Source organism: Erinaceus europaeus, chromosome 16 (genome assembly GCF_950295315.1).
Source record: "Erinaceus europaeus chromosome 16, mEriEur2.1, whole genome shotgun sequence".
Lineage (NCBI taxonomy): Eukaryota > Metazoa > Chordata > Mammalia > Eulipotyphla > Erinaceidae > Erinaceus > Erinaceus europaeus.
In genome coordinates, this window is record NC_080177.1 from 42,229,791 (window position 1) to 42,249,004 (window position 19,214).

The 19,214-nt window shown below is 39.7% G+C and overlaps 1 protein-coding gene across 1 annotated transcript in view; it reads left to right on the forward strand.

Annotated features, from left to right (window-relative positions):
• Positions 1-934: 934 nt before the first annotated feature.
• FERMT2 (FERM domain containing kindlin 2) overlaps positions 935-19,214 on the forward strand; it is a 122,975-nt gene continuing 104,695 nt past the window's right edge. The window contains exon 1 of the mRNA XM_060174945.1: positions 935-1,063. The gene's annotated coding sequence lies outside the window, so the exon portion shown is untranslated. The remainder of the gene's footprint in view (positions 1,064-19,214) is intronic.

A 19,214-nucleotide genomic window follows, 5' to 3' on the forward strand; every position in this document is an offset into this window, starting at 1 on the left:
CAGTTATAAAATAAAGTACCAGGGATGAAGCATACCAGATGACAACTATAGCTAACACTGCTATATGATATATGAGAACGTTTTTGAGAGTAAATTCTGAGAGTTCCCATCTCAAGAATACTTTATTTTTACTGTATGTATATGAAATTTTTTGCTGACAGCCTATTATGACAATTATTTCACAATTTATATAAATCAAACCATCATGCTGTATGCCTTAAACTTACACAACAATATATGTCAATTATTAATAAATCTTGGGGGAAATGTTAACCTGAAAAAAAAGAGCACTACTTTTACTTTTTGCAAAGTAGTCATTAATTGACCTGAATATACAGCATAGTAGTGGGGAGGAGGCATAAGTTAATGAAAGCATTCCAGTGAGTTAAAAGTAAACTAATTATCTAAGACAAACATTATTTCTGGGTAAAATACATTTCTGCTTTCTAGATAGACTTCAATCCATTTCCTCCCAGACAGATGGAGATGGTCTCCAGATGGTGTGCGGTGCTTCTAGATGTGTGAATGGGTCTCACTGAGGCTTGGACAATCCTCTGTTTTGGCCTCCATGGTGTCTCCCACTCCTACTTAAGTTATCAAGAGGCCCCAGCCCAGCAGTGGCTAGCTTGGATCTGCACACAACCTTTACAGTTTTCTTAAGTTTCTCCCTCATCTTTGCAATGTTTTGGCAGCTGTGAAACTTCGTTTTCCCCTCCCTTTCAAGTTGTCTAATGCTTTGAGCCACAAACAAGACCCAAAACCCAGCAGAACATTTCGGAATGCTAAGCATTTGCAATGAGTCACAGCTGCAGAGGTGCCAGCAAGAACTGTTCCAGACTTAAGAGAGGGAATGGAGGAGGAGGGGTCAGCTGTAGCAGCTGCAGAGCTTATGTCAAAGGCTGGACCCAGGAAGAGAAGCAGCAGCGCTGGCTAGAAAGAGGGGAAAGAAGAATAAAAACATGAATAAACTGTATGGAAACTTCTCCTGAAGCTCCCTGGCCTTCCTGAAGCTATCAGCTCTCCCAGATACATTCTGTAAATTCTAAACATCTTCACAGGAAAGGTAACTTTCTGAAATATAGAGAACCGCAACTTTACTTTTGTAAAATGATTTCTGCCAGTCTTGTAAAGAGCAATCATAAAGGGTTGAGCCCAGTAAGCTTTTGCAAAACTCTATTTTAAGAGGCCCTTTAACAGTGTACTGGGTGTTCTTTTTCTGTGCCAACAGAGTGGGCATAACAGGCTCTTTCTATCTAAAAGTATTCCTTCCTTTCAAGTCTTGGAGAGAGCATTTGCGTGTGAAAATTGTACCTATTTTTAACTTTTTTTATAAATAACTATGAATAGAAGAGAAGATGAATTCACAATATTAATACAAAATCTTTAAGAAACTATAGACTAAGTTAATGTCCCCCTCACACCTCCCCCACCACAGCCATCTTATGTATTTTTCCAGAAATATTTTTTGCTTGTACAAATATGTTTGATACATGAAAATTTTTGTACAAATAGCATACATTACACAATGTTCTTTTTTTTTTTGGAATTATATACACTTAAAATATTTTTTATTATTTATTTATTGGATAGAGAGCCAGAAATTGATAGGGAAGGGGGAGACAGAGACACTTGTAGCACAGCTATACTGCTGACAAAGCTTTCCTCCTGCAGGTGGGGACTGGGGGGCTTGAAACCTGGTCCTTGTACATTGTAACATGATTACACAATGTTCTATACTTTATTTTAACAACCTTGGAAACTGTGTCATACTAGTACAAATAGAGCTCCCTGGTTTATTATTTATTTGAACTAGATACTAAACAGTAACCTGGAATACATGTTGTCATGCTTCCCAATGACAAACTGTGCTTTAGTGAGTATCTTTGACTATATATCACATAGAGATTTTTTTTTAATTTTATTATCAGTTATTTAATAGTGGTTTACAAAATTATGGGTTTTCAAGTGTATAATTTTACACTTATATCTATGTAAATGTAGTTCGCTATACCCACCACTAAAGTTCTAAGTCCCCACTACTACTGTAGTTCTCACAAAGTCTGAGAAACAGTTTGGTTACTTTTTTTTTTTTGGCAAGTTCATTTGCTTTAATTACCTATATTCCATATATGACTGAAACAACACTGTATGTGTCTTTCACCTCTGATTTCACTTAGTATAATCACCTTCCGTTCCATCCATTTTTGTACTGAAGGGTACAATATCATCTTTTAAAGTTGTAGAGTAGTATTCCATTAAAAGTATGTTCTATAGCTTCTTTTTAAAAAGATTTATTTACTTATTATGAAAAAGTAAGGTGGAGGAGAGAGAAAGAACCGGACATAGAGAGCTGGGCTGTGGCTCAGTGAGTTAAGCACACGTGACGCAAAGTGCAAGGACCGGTTTAAGGATCCGGTTCCGAGCCCCAGGCTTCACAAGTGGTGAAGCAGGTCTGCTGTTGTCTCTCTTTCGTGTCCCTCCCGCCCCGGCCCTGTCTTCCCCTCCTCTCTCCATTTCTCTCTGTCCTATCCATCCAACAACAACGACAGCAATAACAACAACAATGACGATAAACAACAAGGGCAAAAAAAAGGGAAGAAGTGAAAAATAAAAAGAAAAAAAAATTTAAAAACAAGCGGATATAACAGACACCAGGGATTGAATTCAGGACTCAGGATAAAGCAAGGAGTCCAATGCTTTATCCACTGTACCATCTCCCAGACCACTCTACAACTTGTTTATCCAGTCGTCTGTGGATAGACATTTAGACTGTTTCCTTGGCTATTGTATATAATGCAGCTATGAACATAAATGTACATGGATCCCAGTGTTTTCTAGTACTTTTGTGGAGGGTGTGGTGCACTGCGGAACTTTGTAACCAACTATCAATCACAAATAAAAAAATAATAAATATAGCAATAAAATAAAGTATAGAAGCCAAGATTTAGAAGGAAAAATTGTTACTGTTTTCATGTCCTTTGGATATGTATCTAAAAGCAGTACTTCTAGATTACAAGGTAGTTCCATTTTTATTTAAGGACTTTCATACTGTTTTCCATAGGAGCTGCACCAGTCTACATTCACAACATTGTATAAGAGTTTCTTTTCCTATTTACTTTCAAAACAATATGCTTTATTTATTTTTATAATGTTTTAAAATATTTATTTATTCCCTTTTGTTGCCCTTGTTTTATTGTTGTTGTTGTTGTTGTTGTTGATGATGTAGTAGTTGGATAGGAAAGAGAGAAAAGGAGAGAGGAGAGGATGACAGAGAGGGGGAAAGAAAAGACACCTGCAAGAGGAGGGGGTGACAGAGAGGGGAAGAGAAAGATAGACCTGCTTCACCGCCTGTGAAGCGACTCCCCTTCAGGTGGGGAACTAGGGGCTCGAACCAGGATCCTTACGTAGGTTCTTACGCCTGGCACCACATGTGCTTAACCCGCCAAGCTATTGCCCAACCTTCTGATGTGGTTTTAATTTAAATTTCTGTAATGATAATTTATATGAAACATTTTTCATGTCTCTGAGCCATCTGCGTGCCTCCTTAAAAGATCTGTCTATTCAGATCCTTTTTTAAAGAGTTTTAAAAAAATATTTTACTTATTTGTTGGATGAAGGTAGAGTGAAACTGAGATGGAAGAGGAAAAATTAAAGGAGAAGAGAGAGAGAGAGAGAAAGAGAAAAAGAGGGGGGGAAGAGAACTGCTTTATCACTTGGGAAGCTCCCCTGTAGGTGGGAACCAAGGACTTGAACCCAAGTCCTTGTTCATGGTAACATGTACATCCAACCAAATACTTTTTTTTTATTATTGGTTAGTTTTTCTTGTTGTTGTTATTGAGCTCTATAATTTCTTCATATAACTTCAATATCAGTCCCTTTTCAGATGTATGATGTTTTAATATCTTCTCACAGTTGTTAGGTTGCCTTTTTATCTTTGTAGAAGTTTCTTTCTATATTTCTGGAAGTTAATTATTTTTGTAGCTCACTGCTCAATCCTAGATTATGGTGGTTCTGGGAATTGAAGCTGGGAGCTCATAATCTTGGGCATGAAAGTTGTTTTTCATAACCATTATGCTGTCTCACCATCCCATGTAGAAGCTTTCTAATCTAAGGTAGCTCCGTTTATTTATGGAGAAGGAGAAAGAGACATCTGCAACACAGCTTCACCAAATGTTAGGTTTTCCCCCTGCAGGTAGGGACCAATCACTTGAACCCAGGTCCTTGGCACCTTATAGTTTGTGCACTCAACCAGGTGTGCACTGCCTGGCCCCTAATGATAACTTTAAAGTAAGTTTTTTCTTTTTTTTTTAGCTTTCTCCCATATAGGTGGGGACCAGGGTCTTGAACCTGGGTCCTTGTGCACTGTAACATGTATATTCAACCAAGTGTTCCACTTCATCAACCCTTGGCACTAAATTCTTCTTCTTTTTTATTTATATAAAAAGGAGACATTAGCAAAACCATAGGATAAGAGGGCTGCAACTCCGCACAATTCCCACCACCAGAACTCCGTATCTCATCCCTTCCCCTGATAGCTTTCCTATTCCTTAACCTTCTGGGCGGGCGTATGGACCCAAGGTCATTGTGGCATGCAGAAGGTTGAAGGTCTGGCTTCTGTAATTGCTTCCCTGCTGAACATGGGCACTGACAGGTTGATGCATACTCCCAGCCTGTCTCTCTCTTTCCATAGTAGGGTGGGACTCTGGGAAAGAGGAGCTCCAGGACACATCGGTGGTGGGGTTGTCTGTCCAGGGAAGTTTGTTTGGCATCATGCTAATATTTGGAACCTGGTGGCTGAAAAGAGAGCTAACATATATAGCCAAACAGATTGTTGAACTATCATGAACCTAAAGGCTGGAATAATGCAGGTGAAGAGTTGGGGGGGTCTTCCATTTTGTAGATAGCTAGTAGACATATTTTAGTTATAGTCCAAAGGGCCAGTGGCTATACTAGTTTTTTTTTTTTCCCTGAGCCTGAAATCCGATATGCAGGTGTAAAGTGAGTCTTAACCCATCTGGTATCAACATTGTTTAGACAGTAGGGGGAAGTTCTTCTTATTTATTTATTTATTTATTTATTTGATAGAGACAAGGAGAAATTGAGAGGAAAAAGGGAGATACAGAAAGAGAGAAATAGAGAGGTTTGCATCACTGTTTCACTGCTCATGAAATTTTCCCCCTGCAGGTGGGGGATTAGAGGCTTGAACCAGTGTCCTAGCACTGTAACGTATGCTCAACTGGTTGCCCCATCACCCAGGACCAAATTTTTTTTTTCAATAAAATGAGTCAGTCTTCCCATATACTAAACAGTCCATTTTTTCCCACACTTACATGTGGTGTCAACTTCCAGTCTTGACAGTTTTGACTCTGAGTCCTTTGTCATCTACCAATTGTCCATTTTGTCTGGTTTTGAACTAGGACCATAATATTTGAATGATCATGGCTAAGTAACATGTCTTCTTTTTAAATCTTATTAAATTTTTTTATTTCTTTGCTGGAGGATTGTTTTACATTCGACAGTAAATACAATAGTTTGTACATGTATAACATTTCCCAGTTTTCCACATAACAAGACAACCCCCACTAGATCCTCTATCATCCTTTTTGGACATGTACTTCCACCCACCCCACCCCCACCAACCCCGGAGACTTTTCCTTTAGTGCAATATGCCAACTCCAGTTCAGGTTCTACTTGTGTTTTCTCTTCTGATCTTGTTTTTCAACTTCTGCCTGAGAGTGAGATCATCCCACACTCATCCTTCTGTTTCTGACTTATTTCACTTAATATGATTTCTTCAAGCTGCATCCAAGATGGGCTGAAAATGGTGAAGTTACCATTTTAATAGCTGAGTAGTATTCCACTGTGTATATACACCACAACTTGCTCAACCATTCATCTGTTGTTGGACAACTGGGTTGCTTCTAGGTTTTGGCTATTACAAATTGTGCTGCCAAGAACATGTGTACACAAATTTTTTTTTGGTTGAGTGACTTGGGTTCCTTAGGATATATCCCTAAGAGAGGAATTGCAGAATCATAGGGTAGGTACATTTCTAGCCTTCTGAGCGTTCTCTAGACTGCTCTCCACAGAGGTTGAACCAATTTACATGCCCACTAGCAGTGCAGGAGGATTCCTTTGTCCCCACACCCTTTCCAGCATTTCTTGCTGCTACCGTTTCTGATGTATGACATTTTCACAGGAGTGAAGTGGTATTTCACTGTTGTCTTTATTTACATTTCTCTGACAGTCAGAGACTTGGAGCATTTTTTCATCTGTTTCTTGGCCTTTTGGATCTCTTCTATGGTAAATATTCTGTCCATGTCCTCTCCCTATTTTTGGATGGCATCATTTGTTTTCTTGTTGTTGAGTTTGTCAAACTCTTTATATATTTTGATTATTAAACTCTTGTCTGATGTATGGCATGTAAAGGTCTTCTCCCATTCTGTGAGAGGTCTCTTTCTTTGGGTAGCGGTTTCTTTTGCTGTGAAGAAGCTTTTTAATTTGATGTAGTCCCATAGGTTTATACTTGCCTTAGTCTTCTTTGTAATTGGATTCATTTCATTGATGATGTCTTTAAAATTTATGCAGAAAAGAGTTCTGCCACTATTTTCCTCTAAGTATCTCATAGTTTTTGGTCTAACATCCAAGTCCTTGATCCACTTGGAATTTACTTTTGTGTTTGGTGGGATATAGTGATTCTATTTCATTCTTCTGTATGTTTCAAGCCATTTTTTCCAACACCATTTGTTGAAGAGACTCTGCTTTCCCCATTTAATAGTCTGGGCACCTTTGTCAAAGATTAGATATTCAGAGGTGTGGGGGCTTACTTCTGGGATCTCAATTCTATTCCACTGGTCAGTGTGTCTATTCATGGTCCAGTAAAAAGCAGTTTTGGTGACAGTTGCCCTGTTATACAGTTTGGGATCTGGGAGTGTGATACCTCCAGTTCTGTTCTTTCTTCTCAAGATTGCTTTGACAATTCTAGGTCTTTTCTGATTCCAGATAAACATTTGTAGCATTTGTTCTATTCTCCTAGAAAAGTGCTTGGGATCTTGGTGGGGATAGCATTAAATTTGTAGATGGCTCTGGGTAGTATATTCAATTTGATGGTGTTAATTCTTCCAACCCATGAACATGGAATATCTTTCCACTTCTTTGTGTCTTTTTCAATTTCCTTGAGTAGTGACTCATAATTTTCAGTATACAAGTCTCTCACTTCTTTGGTTAGGTTTATTCCTAGATATTTTATTGTTTTTGTTGCTATAGTAAAAGGAATTTATTTCTGGGTTTCAGCTTCTTCTAACTTAGTTTTTGCATAGAGGAATGCCACTGATTTTTGAATGTTAATTTTATAGCCTGACACTTTACAGTATTACCTGATGATTTCTAAAAGCTTCTTGCTGGATTCCTTAGGTTGTTCTATGTATACTATCATGTCATCTGCAAATAAGGAGTTTGACTTCTTCTCTTCCAATCTGTATCCCTTTAATTCCTGGCTCATGCCTAATTGCTATGGCAAGAACTTCCAACACTATGTTGAATAATAATGGTGATAGTGAACAGCCCTATCTAGAACCTGATCTGAGGGAAAATGCTTCTAGTTTTTCACCATTGAGTATGATGTTGGCTGTGGGTTTGCTATATATATATAGACTCCACTATCTTCAGGAATTTTCCATCTATTCCTATTTTTTGTAGTGTTTTGATCATAAAGGGATGTTGTATTTTGTCAAAGGCTTTCTCTGCATCTATTGATATGACTGTGTGGATTTTGATCTTGCTTTTATTGATGTGGTGGATCATATATTAAACCAACCTGGCATGCCTGAGGAAAACCCCACTTGGTCATGATGAACAATCTTTTTAATAGACTGTTGTATCCGGTTGGCTAGAAATTTGTTCAATATTTTAACATCTATGTTCATCAGAGATATTGGTCTATAGTTTTCTTTTTTGGTTGTGTCCCTGTCTGCTTTTGGTATCAGAGAGATGTTGGCTGCATAGAAGCTGGAAGAGAGTATTCCTGTGTTTTCAATCTTCCGGAAGACTTTTAAAAGTGGAGGTATTAACTCTTCCTTGAAGGTTTTGTAGAATTCATTTATAAAACATCTGGCCCAGGACTTTTATTCTTGGTAAGGTTTTTGGTAACTGTTTCAATTTCATTAGCTATGTTGGGCCTGTTCATATTATCTAGTTCCTCTACTGAATTTTGGAAGTTCATAGGTACCTAGTAAATTGTCCATTTCTTCCAGGTTCTCTAGCTTGGTGTCATATAGTTGTTCATGGAAGCCTCTCATGATATGTTGAATTTCTGTGGTGTCCGTTGTGATATCTCCTCTTTCATTTATGATCCGATTTATTTGGGTCTTCCCCCTTTTTTGTTTTATGAGTATGGCTAATGGTTTCTAAATTTTCTTCACTCTTTCGAAGAACCAACATTTACTTTTGTTGATCTTTTGTATGGTTTTCTTATTTTCAATGTTAATGATTTCTGCCCTAACTTTAGTTATTTCTGTTCTTCTAGTTGCTTTAGGGTCCCTTTGTTCTTTTTCTTCTAGGTCTTTAAGATGTGCAATCAGGCTGTTTATTTGTGCTTTTTCTTGTTTCCTAATGTGTGCTTGTATGTCTATGAACTTCCTTCTCAGTACTGCCTTAGCTGTGTCACAAATATTTTGATAGATTGTGTCTTCATTTTCATTGAACTCTTGAAACATTTTTATTCATTCCTTTATTTCTTCTTTGACCCAGTAGTTGTTAAGCAGTGTACTGTTGAGCTTCCACATTTTGGGACTATTACTAATCTTTTGTTGATTGTTAAGTCTTAGTTTAATTCCACTGTGGTCTGAGAAGATACTTGGGATGATTTCTATGCTCTTGAAGTTGCTGATGCTGTCTTTGTGGCCTAATATATGGTCTGTCCTTGAGAATGACCCATGTGGATTTGAGTAGAATGTGTATGTCGAGTTGCATAGCAGGAGAGAGAACTCGACTGGAGCTGGGCTGCTGTTTACTCAGCAACATGGGAGAGGAACGGGGAACTCTTGGCTGAGCAGGAACGCAATGCAACTCTCCTTTATTGATCAGCTACAATGCCCTTTATATATTTCTTTAATCAGAAGTGGCAAATGGGGAAAGGAAAAGGCTAGGAGAGGGGGCGGAGCAAAAATAGAGCTGGAACATAGAATGCTTCCATAGCAACTGTTGCGAAGGTTCTAACCAATGGGATTAAACCAATACCCTGCAGGCAGGGTGGGTCTCAGGCAAAACAGTGATTATGTAAATAGACCACAGCATCAAGCAATGCAGCAGACCTGGAGTAATGACCAACATGTGTATTCCAGTTTCTTGGGATGAATGACTCTGAAAGTATCCAATAGTTCTAGTTTATCTATCTCCTCATTTATCACTCTCATTTCTTTATTGATTTTCTCCCTGGATGATCTGTCAAGTTGAGAGAGTGGGGTGTTGAAGTCCCCTACTATGACTTTGTTGCTGTTAATATATTGCTGTAGCTGTTTCAATAGATGCTTGGTGTATTTAGATTGCTTCTCATTGGGTGCATAGTTGTTAATAATTGTTAAGTCCTCTTAACAATTGACTGATCCTCTGAGCATTAAGTAGTGTCCATCCCTATCTGTTCCAATTTTATTTAAGTATGTCATGTCAGATATGAGCTGTTATCACCCTTTTGTGTGGGCCATTGGCTTGTATGATAATTTTCCATCCTTTCACTTTGAGTCTGTGTTTGTCTTATTGAGTTAGGTGGGTTTCCTTTAGACAACATATTGTTGGGTTGTGTTTTCTGATCCATCTTCCTACTCTGTGCCTTTTAATAGGTGAATTCAGGCCATTGACATTTATTGATGTCATAGATTGAAGATATTTTAATTCTGTTCTTGTATATTTTTAGAGTATTCTGATATATGGCATATTTATTGTGATTTGACCATTTATAGAAGAGCTTTCAGAATTTCTTTCAGAGCAGGCTTGGTGATAATTGATTCAACTATTGCTTGTCTGAGAAGGTTTTTATGACTCTATCTAATTTGAACGACAGTCTAGCAGGATACAGTAGTCTTGTTTGAAAGCCTTTCTCATTGAGCACTTGATAGATATCTTGCCATTCTCTTCTGACCTGTATGTAGTGTTTGTGTGGAGAAGTCTGCTGCTGATCTTATGGGTTTTCTTCTGGAGGTGACTCTTTGCAGCCTTCCAGATCCTTTCTTTAGCCTTATTCCTTTCCATTCTAAATATGATGTCTCTTGGTGTCTTTAAGTCTGGCTTAGTTCTGTTTGGGACCCTCTGGGCTTCTTGAACCTTTGTGTCTTTTATGTTGTCTAGATTAGAGAAGTTCTCGGCTATTATGTCCTGTAGAATGCTTTCTTCCCCTCCCTCTCTTTCTTCCTCTGGTAAGTTAATAATGCATATATTATTTCTTTTGAAGTCATCCCATAGGTCTCTGTTGTTGATTTCAGTATATCTTTTTGAGATCTTCTACTTCTTTTTTAGTTGTCTCTAATTCCTGCTTGGTCTTGTAATTCTGTCTTCAGCCTCATTTATTCTATTCTCTCTCCTCTCTACTGTTTTCTGGAGTTCATCTATTTTGTTACCCTGTTCTGATACTGTTTTAGCTTGCTCAGCGAGCTGTGTTCTTAGCTCAGCTATTTCAGCTTTCAGCTTTCTAATGACCTTGAGATAATTAGTGTTTTTTTCCAGAGTTTCATTTGTTGTTTCTGCATTTCTGATGACAATTCTTTCCAAGTCTTTACTCAGTCTTTTGACTATTTCCTTAAACTAGTGTTTGGATGTTGACTTCAGTATTTTGTGCTTCAACCTTTGAGGGGCATTTAGCTGGACTCTTGTCCTGGGGAGCATTTAGCTGGACTCTTCTCCTGGTTCGTTTCTCTAATATTTCTTCTTGTTGGTTTAACCATTCTATATAGTATGTTATAAGGTTCCTTCTGAGTCTTTTCAAATTACTGATCGTTCTTGCCTGGAATTACTTGTGTCTAAGTAAGATACTTAAAGAGTTCACAGTTGTGGAAATTAACAGTTGTTTCAATATTATTTCAATCCTTGAGTTGGAGCACAGTGGCTATTAAAGCCTCTTTTTTTTTTCTTCAATTTAGGCTATAAATGCCTCAGAGCTTTTAAACTATAAGTAGGTTTCTTAGCTTAATCACTCAATTCTGATCAAGAAATAAAGCAGGGTGGGGGAGAGATAGCACAGTGGTTATGCAAAGAGTCGCTCACACCCCACGGATCCAAAGCTCAGGGCTCAATTCAGCTTCTCTGCCAAGCCAAGCAGCACTGCTGGGCCCTGTGAGTTTCTAAACAAGTCCCATTTATAGTCTGTACATTCTGAGGCAATTATTCACCATGTTCTTATCCTGAGAACAATGTGAAAAGGCTCCCACTATACAGCCCCACTGCTAGGCCTCCACGGTGTAGATCTTCTCCTGAGTTTCCTGGTCAGTTCTCTGTTCCCAGATGTCAGTACAAGGCCTCCCCTCTGCTGCTCCAACCTGTGAGGGCAGTAGCAATGGAGACTCACAGTTGCATTTTGTTAGTCTTAGGGGAGTCCTCTCCTCCCTTCAGTAGTCTTTTTGTTGGTAAAACAGACTGGAGGTGGTGCCTCAACTGGTAAACTGCTGGACAGTTACCAGCTGCTCAGTCTCTCCTTAGGCTCCTCTCTGTCCATGAGCCACATGTGTTTGCACTCACCAGTGATTTGGTGGGTTCCTGAAGTTGTTCTAGTCCTGCTTTGTCATGGTCTCAGGTCATCTCCATTGGTATTCCTAGTTGTCCTGGGAGAGGAGAGGAGAGAAACACAGTTGCTGCTGCTCTGTAGCCCTGCCTCCAGAAGTCCTTTTAAAAAAATTTTTATATTATCTTTATTCATTTATTGGATGGAGACAGCCAGAAATCAAGAGAGAAAGACGTGAGAGAGAGACAACACTGCTTTACCACTTGTGAAGCTTTCCCCCTGCAATTGGGGACTGGGGGCTCAAACCCAAGTGCTTATGCATTATAACATGTATGCTCAACCAGGTGCGCTACCACCCAGTCCCAGTAATATATCTTAAATAATACCTTTGGTCTTTCTTTTTCAGAAAAAACTTAGATGAAAACTTAGAAAAAACATGACTGTTTTTTCCCAATTTTTCAGAATAACTTTTCAGTGTTTCTCAAAAAAGAAAAAATTATTTCATTTACTTGGATAGAGACAGAGATGAATCAAGAAGAAAGAGGAAGATAGAGAGGGAAAGAGAAAGAGAGACACCTACTGCACTGCTTTACCTCTTGCAAAGCTTCCTACCTGCATGTGGATTGGAGGCTTGAACCCAGGTCCTTGCGCTCAACCTGGTGTATCCCTGCCTGGCCCTCCCAGAAAAAAACAATTGATAGAAGTTTAATTGAATGTATATATGTGGAGACAATCTTCACTTTCACAATTTTAAATCACTCTATGAGCATAGACTATCTGCTCATTTATCCAGATCTTTTTTTTATGTCCTTTAATAGAGTTCAAAATGCTATAGAACTCTAAGGTATTCTTTGTTAAGTCCCAAATACTCCAATTATTTTTGTTGGAACTTTGAAAGATATCTCACTTTTCTAATTGCATATTGCTATTGATTTTTGTCTCATCAATTATTTATACCTTACTGGGGACAAGTCTCATAAACTCTTCTCTGGGAGATTTTAATAGGTAGAGAGAGGAAAAAGAACATGCGTAAAGACGGTAGTCTCCCAGGGAGTCAGGCGGTAATGCAGCAGGGTAATTGCATGTGGCACGAAGCACAAGGGCCGGCATAAGGATCCAAGTTAGAGCCCCCCGGCTCTCCACCTGCAAGGGGAGTTGATTCACAAGCGGTGAAGCAGGTCTGCAGGTGTCTGTCTTTCTCTCCCCCTCTCCGTCTTCCCCTCCTCTCTCCACTTCTCTCTGTCCTATCCAACAATGATGACATCAACAACAATAGTAACTACAGTGGTCCAGGAGGTGGCGCAGTGGCTAAAGCATTGGATTCTCAACCATGAGGTCCCTAGTTCGATCCCCGGCAGCACATGTACCAGAGTGATGTCTGGTTCTTTCTCTCCTCCTATCTTTCTCATGAATAAATAAATAAATAAATTCTTTAAATATATAATAATAATAATAACTACAACAAGGGCAACAAAAAGTGAATAAATAAATACTAAAATAATAATAAATAAAAAAATTTTTTTTAAAAGACAGTAGTCTCTCCAAGAAGTTAAGACAAAATGAGAGCTTTTAGCTGCTTTGGAAACCAATTTCATTACTTTGTCTCTTTCATTGAATTTTCATAGAATTGCCCTAATTCTAGCATATTGATCAGATGACTCTTCAAAAAGATGCCATTCTATGAGTGCTTCCACCAAGAGAATCTTTCTGGAGTTCAGTCATCTCTCAGTACCATCATACTACCTCTGTAACCCAGCTCTCCTCTGCTGCTATAGTCTCAAGGCACAAGTGGTCTGACTACATTCAGCACTCCTATTCCTCTGTACAGCCTATCCCATCATGTCCAAACTGGTTTTATTTTGTTGTTGCCAATGTCTTTTTCCTCATCATCAGGGCCTCACTGCTCTAGTCTGATTTAAGACAGAAAGGGAGAGACAGAGAAGGACAGTAAGAAAGACATCACAGCAACAAATGTCCTCCCAGTGTGGTGAAAGCCAGGCTCAAACTTAGGTCATTTACATGGCAAAGCAGTCATACTCTCCAGCTGAACTTTCCTGCTGACCCCAAGTCCATTTTTTTTATTTATAAAATTAAAATATTGATAAGACCATAGGATAAGAGGGGTACAATTCCCACCACATAGGAGCACCTACAGAGGGCAAGTTCCATGAACAGTAGACTAATGTTGTGGCATCTCTGCCCTCCCTCCTTTTTGTATCTAGAGCAAAGAAAAACTTGCCACCTGCAGTGGTACAGTCACCTAGCATGAGATAACCCTGATGGGAAAAAAATCATTTATGTTTATTGAGAGAGAAAGCATGAGAGACAAAGAGCAAGAATAAACCAGAGCATCACTCTGGCATCTGGAGATCAAACTCAGGACTTCCCCGTGAGAATTCTATGCTAGGGGGCTGGCCTGTGATGTACACTGTTAAGCACACACAGTATTAAGGGCAAAGCCTCACACAATGATCCAGGTTTGAGCCTTGGCTCCCCACCTGCAGGGGGGCACTAAAGTAGATCTTTAGGTGTCTATCTTTTTTTTAATTTTTTTTTTAATTTTACCAGAGCACTGATCAGCTCTGGCTTATGGTGGTGTAGGGGATTGAACCTGGGACTTCAGAGCCTCAGGCATGAGAGTCTCTTTGTATAACCATTATGCTATCCACCCCTGCCCAGGTGTCTCTTTCTCTCCCTTTATATCACTCCTTCCCTCTTAATTTCTCTCTGTCCTATCCCATAAAATGGAAAAAAAAAAAAAATGGCCACCAGGAGCAGTAGATTTGTAGTGCTGGCAACAAGCCCTAGAGGCAAAAAAGGAGAAGGAATCCTATACTCTACCTCTAAGCCACCTTCCCAGTAGCTTATAGCCTTTCTTTACAAGTAATGCTTGTGATGATATACACTGATATTCTATGATTCGGTGTATAATTTTTTAACATTTTGACATATACTTCTATTTCAAAAAAACTTGTATTTTAATCTGTGAGCTAATCAATGCATGACATTTACTAAAGGATAATTACATTAGACCATAGATCAAAGGTCTGGAAAAGTTATTTAAATTTATGAGTTCATTTCTGGGCATTTTTCCATAAGAATGTTGGATGATATAGCAAAGTATGAGTTCATTTTAGTGGAGTAGGTAGTATATGTGTAAACTTTGCAGTTTTGCCAAAGTCATTTAGAGAAAGCAGCATTCTGGAGTCTTGGATGAGAAAAAAAAAAAGTAGCATACTTGGATGGAAAAAAAAACTCAAACATTTTTCTGCTTTTGATATTCAAACTCTGCTCATTTCAGACACTGAACAGTATAGCAAAGAAATGTGTGGGATTCTGTATGTTTGTCCTGTACATACCTGCTCATGTAGAGACTAGTGTTCCATTTGGCCAAAGGGAAATTCCATCTAGCCACCCTCTCCTACAGAGCTGATTGGCAGGGCCACCTAATGAGGAAAGACCTTGGGTGTAGCTTCTGTCTAAACAATCTTCTGAAGGGTAGTGAAGGTTGAACTCAGTAAAGTCTCCTAAGAGCTCATTTCCTCAAAGTGGGAGGATCAAAATGGTAATGACTATACTAGTGTTTTTTTGTTTTGTCTTGTTTTCTTAAATGGATTTCAAGATGGAAACCCAGTCTTGGAATTTACATATCACTTTTGTCACATTTCATGAGTCAGTTAAGTCCACAAAACCAGAGAAGATGCAAAGGGAGAGCAAAGCATTTCCACCTCTTCCTGAAGATGAGGTAGGTTCACATACAAAACAGAATGTGAAATTGGTGAAATAATTGCAGCCACCTTTAGAACATGCGTTGCCACAGTGTATAGACATATACAGTGTATAGCTAATACACAATAAATCCCAGTTCTATGCAGTTATGAAGTGTCTACCATCAACTTGTCTTCTCCCTGTCTGTCTTCTTTTTATTAGCCAGTGCATTAGCTGATGTAGAAAGGATACTTTGCATATTAATGTTTCATGGGTGTTAATGTATTCAGTTCCTGAGACACAAGAAGCAATTCTGACTAACTGAAGCAAAAGAACCGTCCTTGGCTTAACAACTAGTTAACACAAGACCAGGGAGTTGGAGAACTTTTGTTTGTAGAACAGGGACAGAAACAAAGCAAGACTGGGCAGGAAAACATCCCCATGGTAATGCCACCAGTACCCTCTGTGCAGGTCATTGCTGCTGGCATTGCACATACTAAAGAGTGAGCCCTGCTTCTGTGGGCTGCACAGTGCCACTGTCCTGAGGTTCTGATTCCTGGCCTGTCACTCTAAGACATGAGGAGAAACAGTCAGTTGCCCAAGTCTATTTGTCCCCCTTCAACCAGGAAATAGGGAGAAACTCCTTTCCATTTCAAAGGTTAAGGCTGAGGATATTTTGCCTCTTATTTAGACTTACAAGATAGACTAAATCCTCTTCCCACTCCACCCTAAACACAAAGACCTACCCAATACTGAACATCTGTTAGTCATTGCTGACAAGAGTTAACTGTCCTGATCTGGCCCCCTGTTGTCTCTCTGGCCTCACTTCCTGCTCACTCCACAGCATCCTCAACACAAAACACCAAGCATTCTTCTGCCATATGGCCTTTGTATTTGGTGGTGTTTGTTTGCTTGTGACACAGAGAGAGAGTGAAAGACACTACAGCACTAAAGTTTCCTCCAATGCCATGGGGCCAGGACCTGAACTTGGGTTGTGCACATGGCAAAGTGAATTATTTTGATGACCCTGTAATGCCGTTTTCACACCTGAAATTTTACACATAAGTGAATAGATGACTTGTTCTTTGTTACTTTATTTAAGGTTTTTTTTAATTAATTAATTTGATAGAGTCAGAGAAGATTTGAGAGGGGGAGATAGAGAAGGAAAGAGACAGAGAGACACCTGCAGCCCTGTTTCACCACTCATGAAGCTTTGACCCCTCATCTTACACTTTCTTATTTTTCCTCTAGGGTCATCGCTGGGGCTCAGTGCTTGCACTATGAATCCACAGCTCCTGGTGGCCTTTTTTTTTTTTTTTTTTCCTGTTTTAATGGATACAACAGAGAGAAATTGAGAGCAGAAGATAGAAAGAGATAGAGAAACATAGACACCTGAAGACCTGCTTCACCACTTGTGAAGCAATCCCCCTGCAGGTAGGAGCCATGGGACTCAAACCAGGATTCTCCTGCTGGGTCCTTGTACTATGTGAGTTTAACCAGGCATGCCGCTGCTGGACTCCTTTGCTGGGGAATTATACAGATGCAGTCACATTTCCCCTGTCCCCTCAGGTTCTGCTATTTCCCACTAGAGTTAATACGATATTCTCGCAGTGCCTTTTTCAACCAATCCTGTCCCAACACGTCACTCCTGGCTGTTGCCCTATGAAAAGCCCTCCTACTTCCACCCCCCCCTTGCCAGTTTTTCTACCTCTGTGATGGAAGGGTGGTGCACTTAGCAGGGGACGGCCATTTTTGACTGGCTCTACGTGGCCCAAACCACTGCACTCTGACCCAACCCTGAGGTGCCCACAGCCATTGCAAAGTGACACTCCTTCATCCCACACTTTCTACACCTTCCCTGCTCACTTTGTTTTTTCTTCTTAACTCATTTTTTAAATTATTTATTAGTGGTTTAATAATGATTAATAAGATTGTAAGATAACAGGAGTATAATTCTATACAGTTTTTACCACCAGAGTTCCATGTCCCATCCCCTTTATTGGGGGCTTCCCTATTTGTTTGTTTTTTTTTATTATAACAAGGAAACACTGACAAAAAACCATAGGATAAGAGGGGTACAACTCCACACAATTATTCCCACTACCAGAACTCTGTATCCCATCCCATCCCCTGATAGTTTCCCTGTTCTTTATCCCTCTGGGAGTATGGACCCAAGGTCATTGTGGGATGCAGAAGGTGGAAGGTCTGGCTTCTATAATTGCTTCCCTGCTGAACATGGGCATTGACAGGTTGATCGATACTCCCAGCCTGTCTCTCTCTTTCCCTAATGGGGTGGGGCTCTGGGGAAGTGGGGCTCCAGAACACATTGGTGGAACTGTTTTCCAGCAAAGTCTGGTCAGCATCATGGCAGTATCTAGAACCTGGTAGCTGAAAAGAGAGTTGACATGTAAAGCCAAACAAATTGTTGGCTAATCATGAACCTAAAGGTTGGGATAAAGCAGATGATGAGTTGGGGGGGGGGGTCCTTCCATTTTGTAGATAGCTAATAGGCCTATTTTAGTTATATTCCAAAGGGCCTGTGGCTATGCTAGTTTTGTCATTTTTGTTGTTGTTTGTTTGGTTTTTTGTTTGTTTTTTCCCCCGGGGCCTGAAACCTGATATGTAGGTAGATCCAAGTTATTGTCTGGGGATATGTCATGGCTGGAAAAAGGACCAGAAAACTGGATCAGGGAAAAGAGTAGCTTCCAAATATGGGAAAGGTGTATAAGTATTGTTGACTGTAGGCTTCCCTATTCTTTATCTCTCTGGGAGTATGGACCAAAATTCTTTTATTTATTTATTTATTCATTTATTTTTATTTCTTATATATTTATATTACATAATTACTTGTCAACAGGGGTTTGAATCCACACCATTCCCACCACCAGAGTTCTAAATCTTCACTCTCCCCACTGCAATCCACCACAGTTCCCCTAAAGTTTTAGATATGGGCCAACCATCTTCTCTACAACTATCTGTCCACATTTATACAAAGTTACCACTTCTTGCTGATTCTATCCTCTCTTTCCCTCTAAACTACTCATGACATCAAATCTACCTTCATATGTCCCTCTCCTTTTCCTTCTCTCTCTCTGGGTGCTGCTAGAGCTGGAGTGCAGAGTTCCCTTATCTTCATTCTATTATTTCTCCCCTCTTGGGAGTATGGATCAATGTTATGTATGAGGAGCAGAAGTTAGGAGTCCTGGCTTCCATAGCTGCTTCTCCGCTGAGCATGGACATTGTGGGTATGGTCAATCCATACCCACATCCTGTTTCTATCTTTCCCTAGTGGACCAGAGCTCTGGAGATGCAAGGGTCCAGGACACATTGGTGAGGTCATCTGCCCAGAAAAGTCGGGGTGGAGTCAAAATAGCATATGCAGCCTGGTGTCAGGAAGGTGGCATGACCTAAGTTGAGACAAGATGGCTAATGAGCAGGAACCAGAAAGTAGGATCAGAGCAGATGAGATTAGAGATTTTAGGATAGAAGAAAGCTGGGGAAACCATTTTAGGCATGTTCCTGGAGGCATACAATTATAGTAGTTTTGCTTGAATTTGGTAGCTAGCCTGAGATTGGATGAGAATATTGTCTGAGAGAATGGTGTCAGAGTGGAATGGACCAAAATTCTTCATGGAGATCTGGTTTCTATAATTGCTTCTCCATTGAACATGGACGTTAGCAGGTCGATCCATACCCCCAGCCTGTTTCTATCTTTCCCTAGTGGGGTAGGGCTCTGGAGAGGTGAAACTTCAGGACACATTAAGTAATGTCAACTGCCTAGGGAAGTCAAGATGGTATC